The sequence below is a fragment of the Arvicola amphibius genome, chromosome 9 (genome assembly GCF_903992535.2).
Source record: "Arvicola amphibius chromosome 9, mArvAmp1.2, whole genome shotgun sequence".
In the NCBI taxonomy this organism is placed as follows: Eukaryota; Metazoa; Chordata; class Mammalia; order Rodentia; family Cricetidae; genus Arvicola; species Arvicola amphibius.
The window spans coordinates 28,410,562-28,421,293 of NC_052055.2; the positions used below are offsets into that span (position 1 = coordinate 28,410,562).

A 10,732-nucleotide genomic window follows, 5' to 3' on the forward strand; every position below is an offset into this window, starting at 1 on the left:
ACCCTCAGGGCTCCACAGCGGAGAGACATGCCTGATTGCCTGTTAAATTGGAACAGGCACTAGGACATCTGGAACAAGGGAAAGAAAAATGTCAGCAGTGTCAATGGGGCTGAGTGCTAGGAGCAGGGCTGCCAGGAAGGGGCTGGCCTCTGTCGCTGGCTAGTGGTGTGTCTATTGACAGGTCATTTTGGACCCTTCCAGACTTGGGTTTTCTTTGTGAGTGCAGAGATGATTGGATCATGTCTCTATGAAGTGCCCTTCAGCTCTAGGAGGGTGTTGTGAAATGTCAAATAGTTCCTCGGTTTTGGAAGTGCCACCAAGTGCAATGGGGTGGCATGCTGATTGGTACAAAGCTAAAAACATGCGCAGTTCAGGACCAAGCCTGGTGAGAGACTGCAGTGGGAGAGAAGAGCACTGGGTTTATTTCCAAAGCAATGGTCTCTGAAAACAGCTTGGTGATTTTCTTTGGGAGGCCCACACATATCAGGTAAGAAAGCGCTTTAGGGGCAAACTGGTTCTTGAGCATGCTCGGTTAAGGCTGCTTGCCCAATGCATGCTCAGCTTAAGACCAGTTTAAGACTCAAAATGAAAAGTACTGGGTCTCTTCTTGCAGCAGGGCCAGTGCAAGCTCCTCGCGCCTGAGCTCAAAACAAGATTCCACAGGTTGTAAGAAAATGGCAGACAAGCTGGGCATAGCAGAAAGGGCCAGCTTCGATAAGACCAAGCTGAAAAAAACCTAGACACCGGGACAACACCTTGCTGACCAAAGAGACCATTGAACAGGAAAAGAGGAGTGAAATTTACTAAAAGCCTAGACTGAAGGATTTCTTCACCATACCTGCCCTGTCATCTCTGAGACACCCCCTGAAGATGTGGATAAAGAGCCACCTGCATGACAGAGGCGAGCCTCAAGCGCACTGTAACTGCGCACTCCGCTCTGATGCTGTTGGCCTGCGGGTCTGGGGGACTCACCACCCTATTCGACTGTCAAATCTCAACAGTTTGCCCTGGCATATTATAGAAAATTATTGGTATGATTGATGAAAATAAAACACACCTCTTTTTATGCCAAAATGTGTGTGTGGCGGCGGGAAGGGGGGGATTGGTGATAGTAGACATTTGGGACAACTGATAAGTCAAGATTGTGGAGCACGTTCAAAAGATTAATTTGGAGACCGGAAACACTTTTAGGCACTCTCAGTTTGTATCATAGAGAGTGTTCAGAAATCCTCCGGTCATGCTCAGTTTTCTCTAGTAAGTTTTAGTTAAACAAAAGGAAAGGAATGTGTGTTAATCTAGGAGTTTGTGACTACCGGTGTTTGCCTCTCTTGACTAACAGAAGCTGTTGAACATACCACGATGTGTTTCCTAAGAGATCACAGTGTAGTGCAAAGACTTGCAAGAGACAGCGCAGGCTTGGATTGGAACTCACCTAATCCAAACTGTGCTCACCAGGCACTGGTACCTCCTGGCACTGGTGGCTTCTGCACCACCTCTTGGCTGAGCTTCCATCCATGATGCAAAGAGCAACCCGAGAAACTGGCAGAGGACTTTGCTTCTCAGTGATCTTGGGAGCACATGAAGCAAACAGGGAAAGAAAGAGAGAAGGCAAGAGAGGAAAGGGTAGAAGAGGAGGGGGATAAATAGGAGAGGAAGAGGAGAAAATAGTGGTGGCTTTTAGCATTTTAACACATACTTGGAGAAAAATGATACATCTGAACCCACTCCTTTTTTCTGTAGGGCACTGGGTCGGTGATAGAGAGTCTCCAGTTCTGGAGTCTGAGGGCTGTCATTATAAAGGCAGGGTCCGTGCTGCTCCTGTCTGCAGATGGCCTTACAATTCTTTTCTTCTTGCCTTAAACCAGCCTTTGCTTGACATTCCCCTCATCCAAATTCACATCTCACCCCTTATGCCTTCTCTTCCTGCACCTAGAGTTCATTCTCTCTCAGCGCCTCCCTCCAAGACAAAGTCTCTCAGACAGGATGCAGATAATGTCTTGGTCCACTTAGTACATCACCGACAGGTACTGCTTTAGATGTGCCTCATCATCAATGGTGGGAAAAAAGCAGAGCTAAGTATGGCTTACAAGAAGCGACATGTTCAGACAACACATCTTCATCCCTCCTTCATTTATTCTTTTGCTGTTTACCTTCACACATATAAATGGCAACCTTGTGTTTCTGTTTCTTGATTTACAATGTTATTAATTTTGTTTCAGATCTAATCTATTGGATTTTCATTTTGCAAGATAAGGCCTGTTTCACCACCACCCCATTAACCTCAGGCGTCTTTAGCATGCACAAATGTCCTGTCCCATATGCCTCCCGAATTACAGTTTTGGATAGATTACTATTCAGTGTTTATGTCATTATTACCATAGAATACTATTTTGATTTAGGCTGTGTCACCATGATTAATTTTATTTCATAGCACTTTTTATTTCCCCTGGAATTAATAAGAACTTGACATTTTGTTTGCTTGATCATCTCTATTATTAACATTAATTTGATCCAAATTCTCCATTTCTTGTCTAAGTCTCCTCCTAAGATATTCAAACTCCCTAGGTATTCCATCTGTTTCTTCTCTTTGCAAGATGGTTTTCTCAAGTTTTCTTGGCGTTGGATCTACATTCAGTGTCCAGGGGCCACTATGGACCCTTCCTTTACTGTCCCTGTGGGTCTCTTTTGCCTCTTTTGTTGTTGTATGTCCCAGAGTAGATGTCTTCATTTTCTTGATCTATTCTTTTGCTTTACTCCATCATTGTACCTTCTAATAGCTTCCTGACCATGGTTCCAGGAAAGACTGGACTCTCAAGACTGACATGTTTACATGTAATCTTCATTTTGTCTTCATACTGTATTGAAAGTATATGGCTTGAAGTTGGATACATTTGCATTGGAGAAGTTTAAAAGCATCCTTCCATCATTTTTTGTTTCATGACTTGTTTTAGGATATGTGAAAAATATGCTATTTTTCCTATTGGAAGTTTATGTGATAGTGTTTATTACATTATTCTGAACTATATTAAATATAATGCTTTTTAAAAAAAATTCCCATTGAGCTGGGCCCTGGGGTCCTTTCAATTAAAAATTCAGGGTATTCGGCTCTTGGAAATTTTCTTAAAATGTTTCTTAAATGATCTTTATTCCTTGTGGTGGTGTTTGTTTGTTTGTTTGCTTGTTTGTTTCTGTTCCAATTTTTCTTTTGGGAATGCTTCCACTTTGTGGAGATGTGCTCTGTCTCTTGACATCTTACTTCTCCTGCCTCAGCCTATTGAGTGCTGACATCACAGGTGTGCCCGTCCACCCCCAGATCCTACCTCAGTTTGTCACTCTTCGGAGGACAAACCATAATAACCTCTCACATTTCAGCCTTAACATCCCTTTTCCCCTGCTGTCTTTCCCCTATTCTCAGTGTGCTACTTTTGTGTCTTCTTAATATGTGTGTGAATGTGTGTGTGTATGTGTGTGTGTGTTTTCATGTGCGTGTAGGTGCATGTGGTACATACATAGACCTCAGAGGTGCTCGTCTTCTCCTTTCACATTGTTTGAGATGTGGCTTTTTATTGTTTTCTTACTATATATCACGGGGTATCTGGCCCACAAGCCTTCAGAGATTTCATTGTCTCAATGCCCCATCTCGCCATAGGAGCACTGTTGTAAGAGATGCCTCACGTGGGTTCTGGGGATCTAAACTTATATCTTCATGCTTGCTCGGCATCATGCTTGACCTCAATTGTTAATCTGATAAAATCTAGAACCACCAAGACAGTTAGCTTCTGGCACACCTTTGAGGCGTTCTCTTGATAGTAATGATTGAAATGGAAAGGTTCACTCTACAAGTGGGCAGCAATCTTCCCTAGGCTTGCGTTCTAGGTGCTCCAAAAAGAGGACACTAGCTGAGCACCAACATTCAATGTTCTCTGCTTCCTGACTGCAGATGCCATGTGACCAACTGGCCTTTAGATCCTTCTGCCTTTTATTCTTGCCCGTGGGGGCCTATATTCTCCTCATCACAATGGACTAGACTCTTGACCTACAAGTCAAAAGCGAAAATACAGTTTTTTAAAAAATTTAAAGTTGATTTTTATTTTATCACAGAACAGAAAAGGCAACTAAAGCACGTTTTCCCACTGAGTTATTGTCACTTGTTTACTTTTGCTTTCTTTGCTTCTTTAAAAAATATATGTATATATGTATAAATATGCATATATACATATATTCACATATACACATATACATATATGTATATATGAAGGAGAAATAAAATAGAAGTGTAGCTTACTTGGAAGGATGCATTATATTTTTCAGAGTAAAACAATATTGAATGGAACCTCTCTCTTGTCTCCAAATGCTCTGGGTGTGTATGTGGTTCATGCTAGTAACATTTTGGTAGGAAAGTTGGAAAATAACAAAGAGAAACTTTGTAGAAGTCAGTCTACTCTCCATGTTTTTTTTCTTTCTTTTTCTTAAAAAGCTTGCTTTATTTGGTTGGTAAATTGAATAGGCTTGCATGTCTTCATCTTAACCCCCTAACACTAGAAACGCTAAAAGGATTATGGACTTCCTTAGGCAGGTAGACTATTTAGAGTAAAAGCAATTAATTTAAATGTCATTGTCAACTTAACATCAGTCTGGAGGGTTAGAAATTTTCTCCATTCAAAATGTCAACCACTTTTTCTGGTGATTGATAGGAAATTGGAAATGATTTATCTAGATAAACACACATCCAAGGTAAATGCCCAGCAAATTTTATTTAGAAGGAAAAAAAGAACCATTTAATTGGAACTATGACAAGCAGATGGTTTAAAGTCAGTTTATAAAACTAATAATGATTGTGTCTATTTAATTTTCCAAACACAGAGGCCATAGTTAGAGGTCAGGAACAGCTGTGGCTCTGGCATCATAGGATCCAGAGGTATCTGGGTCCTCTGATCATGCTTGGGAGTGAATCAAGGCTGCAGGGTGGAGGTCCTGGATTCTGAAAGCATGTGAGAAAGTCTCTTCAGAGTAGACTTTATGGAAGCATTGGGGAAGTAGTTACACCAAGAGTAAGATGATGCCATGGGCAAAGACAACATGATGCAGGTTACTACTGAGTCCATGACAAGTGGAAACCACAATGCTTGATGGGTTCAATTACAGACTGAGAACACAAAAAGGCAGAAAACTCTACAGCCTCCTATGAAGACTCATGACTAATTTCTCAAGACAAATCCTGTTGCTTAATGAAGGAGCCTAACAATATTTGTTATAATATTTATAACAAAACTAGAGAACACTGATTTTCATAGGCTTACTGAGAGACTCTACCAGACCTGAGAATTGATGGGGAGGGGAAGAAGTGTGAACATCTTTCTGAAATTCAAAAATATATCAAATACCAGAGACCTACTAATGAGATGGTCTTTCTGCTAAGCAATGCTGACACATCTTGTCATATAGTCTTTGTTTCTGTCAACAAATCAGCACCAATGTAGGCAACTACATCCATGTAAAACCTGAGAGAGGGTAAAAAGGAATTCTAGACATACACAAATACACAAAACAGAGTTTAGCTCAGCTTCTTAATAACCACATTTTTTTTTCAGATGAGCTCTGTTTGCTGGCAGCGAGTAGGGGTGCTGCAGCTTCTTTAAGAGATGTCTTCCTGACTCTGTTGGCAGCAAAAACTGTGTGGTTCCTTTAAGAAAGTTTCCTGGTTTGTGCTAGTTGTGCAAACAGCTCTGGCTTTTACAGGAGGCCGAGCACTTGAATGGGATTTGTGGACAGGGTCCTGCAAGTTACTTGGTGGTAGTATGGGCCAACTGCTTCCCAGAGTGGAGGTGGTGAGCATGGCTCCCCCCTGGTGGTCCCAGTGCTGGTGGCAAGGTACCTCTGCCATATTGAAAGTTTGCAAGAGGCAAAGACAGCATCCAGGGCTGCTACAACCACACTGCTTACCATTTTAAAGCGGTCCTGGTCACAAAAGGATCATAGATAACGCAATAAAGACAGATTCAGATGAAAAAGACCTGTGAATGGGTCACAGTGTTGGATAAATGTATGCAGGCTTAGGAGAGAGAGGAAAAAGAGTATGGACAGTTATAATATGAAAGAGTAAATGAGTAAAGATAATAAAATAATATTAAACTTAGAAAAAGTAATAGAGTAAGAAAAATATGCCACATAAAGATGGAATATACACAGAGAGTCTGTAGTATATATATTATTGTGTTTTCTTTGAATTTTTGACTGTGAATGAGCTAAGTACAGAGAGACATTTTATTGTACACGGTGCTAAGCTAAGCCAACATAAGTATTTTAAAGGTATCTTGACGTCAAAATTTAGATTTAAGGATATGTTGCTTTGGAAAAGAGGTTCTGCTTTTGTTTCCTCAGAGGATGAGAACCTGTGGGTTCCTTCCAAATTAATTTAGTTTGATGGACCAAGACCCCTCAAAAGATCTCTGTGAACCCTAAAATTACTTCACTCAACAAAAATAGGAAGCAATTTGGAGAGAACTATGCCCAAATTCCCTAAATGATTGTTTATAAATATTTGTTTACATTTCAAGGGGGATATGATACAGAGATAAATACTTTGCATTGGTATGGATCTTTGTTTATTGATACAAATTTAAAGTCAATTTTATTATATGTATTTCAGCTCTTGATTAAGGTATTTTGTTTGTCTACCTCATTTAAAAATGTAATGCATAATTAAGAAATACAGGTAAATAGTCATCTATAATAGTCAAGTTTGTAGTCATGTTAGTTAGGTTTTCTAGATATACAGAGATATAGTTCAGATGGATAGTTATTCTTCAAACCTTTCAAAGACTAACAGAATATGGCATTTAAAATGTTTTAAGAACTTAGTGCATTTTATGACAATGAGACACATCTGCTCCTGGTAGCACTAAACTACTTCAAAAGGATGATGGGTATCAAAAAGGCTCCTTATGGAATTGGCTAGCCATTTAGACAAGAAACTGCTCTTGCCTGGACTGGTTGATGTTATCCTGTATGAACTGGACATGTAGGACCCACAGAGAAATGACTGCTGAACTTGCCTAAAGGTGAGATGGTTCTTTAAGGTTCCTGCTTCATGAAAGAGTTTGCCAGACATTCTGCAGGACACAGAAGAAAGTGACTTACAAACTGCCAGTATAGGTGAAACTATCTTTAAAACTTCATGCTTCATGTAAAAGTCTACTGGACACTATGGGCCTGTAGTCTGAAGATGGGTGCTCCAATGTTACAGAAGAACTTTGGGTGACTGTCCAAGCAGCAAAATATCTCTGTCAATTCTAGACTTCTGCAAATTGCTTATAATGTGCTTCCTGTTAAATTAGGTAATATTATATCCTTCTGGGGTTTTTAATGGAGTTGAAGAATAGACAGTTAAAATTATAGTTTTCCTTACTTATGATAAATGATAAAGTAGATATAAATATTGTAAGTATAATTCTTGCTTGATAACTTTTTATATGTGATTTTACTATGTTAAAAGTTAAAACCTTCCTTTTTGTTTGAACAGAATATGGAAATGGTGTGAGAAGTCCTTCTGTATATGTGTTGCTTTTACTGGTTAATGAATAAGGCTATTTTGGCCAGTGGCTTAGCAAAATGGAACAGGGCAGGAATTCCAAACAGATAGAGGATGAAAGAAGGCAGAGTCAGGGAGACACCATGTAACCACCGAAAGTAGAAAGACTCCTGTGGGAGTCTGCCAGAACCTTGCTGGTAGGCCACAGCCTTGTGGTAAAATATAAAATAATAGAAATGGGTTAATTCAGGATGTAAGAGCTAGCTAGAAATACGCTTAAGCTATTGGCCAAACAGTATTGTAATTAATACAGTTTCTGTGTGATTATTTTGGGAAAATAACAAGCATCCTCCGACTACACTTCCTCCTCTTTCTTCTTTATGTTCCCATTTCTCTCTATGTCTCTGACATCTGTGTCTCTCAGTCTCTTCTCTACTATTCCACTCATTGTCTTTGTGCTTCCATCTCTGACACACACATATATATGTATATGGACATATACATACATGCTTACCTGTGTGTAGATCTTTCCTTCCTTCCCTCCCTCCTCATTCTTTCCATGAAACAGATTAACCCAGTTCAGCACTCATCTCAAACTTTGAAGTCTGGGTTTCCTGTATTATTTAGCAATTGGAATAAGCATTCAGTTTTTCCACTTTTAGTTGACATGCTTGAGGCTTGCTCTATGCTTATCTAGTTGAGTCACCAGCTAAGGATTAGGGAAGAACTTGTATGCAGAAATTTGAACTTTCTTTCTCTGAAAACTATCTTGGAATCCCTCCCTTCACTTCCTAGCTGTTATGGTTTCCTTGAACTCTGTTCTCTATGTCTTCAACAAGATTTCATAATCCTGAATCTGAAAAAAAAAATCATAACAATGTGAGTTTACCCACAGGCATAACAAATGGGAAACTCATTCAGTGCCTTCTTATTTTTTAATATATGGTGCAGACCAGTTCCTGTCTGTTCTTTCCAAGATTCCTGAATGTATATATATTTACTTTTTTTTCTATTCCCTTTATGTCTCATCTATGTGAAGTATACACTGATACAAGAATACAAGCCACTTCACTGTTACTGAGAGCAGAACTGTAAAACTCAATTTTACTAGACAGCAAAATGTTATGTGAGCCAGGGAAGGCAATAAGCTACGGCTACACACATTCTTCACTTGTTGTTTATGGCTGCTTTCAAGTTGCAGTAGTGGTGTTGACTGCTTACAACAGAGATGTGCAAAACCGAATGGCCCACAAAAATCTAAGACATTCACTGCCTGACCCTTTATAGGGAATGTTTGCCAATCCTTAATTCATAAAAGTGGATAGTCCAGGTATCCTAGGCAACTCGACACAATCTGTACTCCTTATCAGTAAGATGTATACGAGAATTAAATAGCAGAAAGTTTTATGTTGTGTGTTTCTGGCACAAATTTACTAATGTGTGGTTGACTAGGTGATAATCTACATACTTGGATAAATTGGGAGGGAACTGAGGGAAAAATTCTCAGCTAAGCTTGTACAAATGGAGACACACAGCAATTTCACTTGGTCTAATTTCCCCAGGTAGTATGTCCTTTCCACTATACTGCAAGAGCTTCCTTTCTCTTGACAAAAACTAAATTCTAGTAATTAAGCTTTTCGATGAGGAAGGAATTCTTAAGACAAGATCTCATTATGTAGCTCAGGTTGGCCTGGAACTCCATGTGTAGCCCAGGTTAAATCCAATTTTCTTGCATCAGCTTCCCAATTTCTGGCATTATAGGCAGGTGCTACCAAGTCCAGCTCTGCAATTCAGTTTTTTTTCTTTTCTTTTCTTTTCTGTGAGGCTGGTTATGAAGAGAAATGAAATCTCTTTATTGTATTTTACTATTTTTTACTGATTATATTCCAAAATTATATTTCCAGCCAGGAACTTTGATGTGAAGCTCAGTCATGGGCATATAACTACTTATTCACTATTTCCACTCACAGATTGTAAATGCATCCCCCCATTAAAATGTCAAGAAAGAGAGCGGGAAGGAGAAAAATCATCTACTTTTTATTCTTTAAAACCATCCACTCCTTTGATATATACCCCCCCACCCATTTTCTGGCATCATTACCTGCTTATTGAATGTAAAGCTGTGTTAGGGGTATTGTTTCTAACTCTGAACCCTCCTCACTATGAATATTTTGCTTACATTACTAGTGCCATACTCTAACATATTAGTACTCTTGCAAGAAAGGGTATAACTGTCCATTGGCAGGTTGTCTACCCAGTCTTGTTTTGCTGGAAGTCCTGGGCATTACATTGAAACATGATACAAGACTGAATCATTCCTCTTTCCTCACCTGTTGGCTGATGATTTGTGTGTGAAGCCCATCTGTGAGTATCTCCAAGTAGCTACCTGAGAAAGTAAGCTTGAAGCTGGCTTTGGAGAATCTGCTTCTGGGCCCTACAGATGTTTTTCAGGGTCAAAGTTTGAAAGATGAATGAAAGTCTTCACCTTGTCCCTGTTTTCCTAATCAGTCTTGAACGCTGTCTTAGGGTTGGTTTCTATTACTGTGAAGAGACACCATGACCACAGCTACTCTTATAAAGGAAACATTTAATTGGGGTGGCTCATTTACAGTTTCAGAGGTTCAGTTAATTATTATCGTGGCAGAAAACATGGCAGTGTGCAGACAGACATGGTAGTGGAGAGGTAACTGAAAGCTCTACATCTTGCAGGCAACAGGAAGTCAACTGAGACACTGAGCAGTATCCTAAGCATAGGAAGACTTAAAGCCATCCCCACAGTGACACACTTCTTCCAACAAGGTCAAATCTACTCCAACAAAGCCACACCTTCTAATAGTGCCACTCCCTTTAGTGGCCACTTTTTTTCAAACCTCTACAGATACGGAGTTCTTATTTCTAATTATCATTATTTTTTCTAAGTGTTGACCATTTCCAGGACCTTAAAGGGAGACAATATGAGAGCGTATTTGGTCACAGAATATCCATTCTAAATTTCTCATAGAAAGCAAATGAAATATCTTAAGGGGAAAAGAAAACTCATGTCCTAAGGATGTATGAGGTGCCAAGGGTTTATGGCCACCATTAATCTGAATTCCTAATATTTGAGTTGTCTACATAGTTTTTCTCTATCTTTGCCTCATTTTAAGCACTGAGTCTCTTATTTATTTATGTTAAAATGAGGACAGGCACTCTCATTACCTC

At 39.5% G+C, this 10,732-nt stretch overlaps 1 pseudogene; it reads left to right on the forward strand.

Annotated features, from left to right (window-relative positions):
* Positions 1-426: 426 nt before the first annotated feature.
* LOC119823666 lies at positions 427-807 on the forward strand (annotated as a pseudogene).
* The last annotated feature ends 9,925 nt before the right edge of the window (positions 808-10,732 follow it).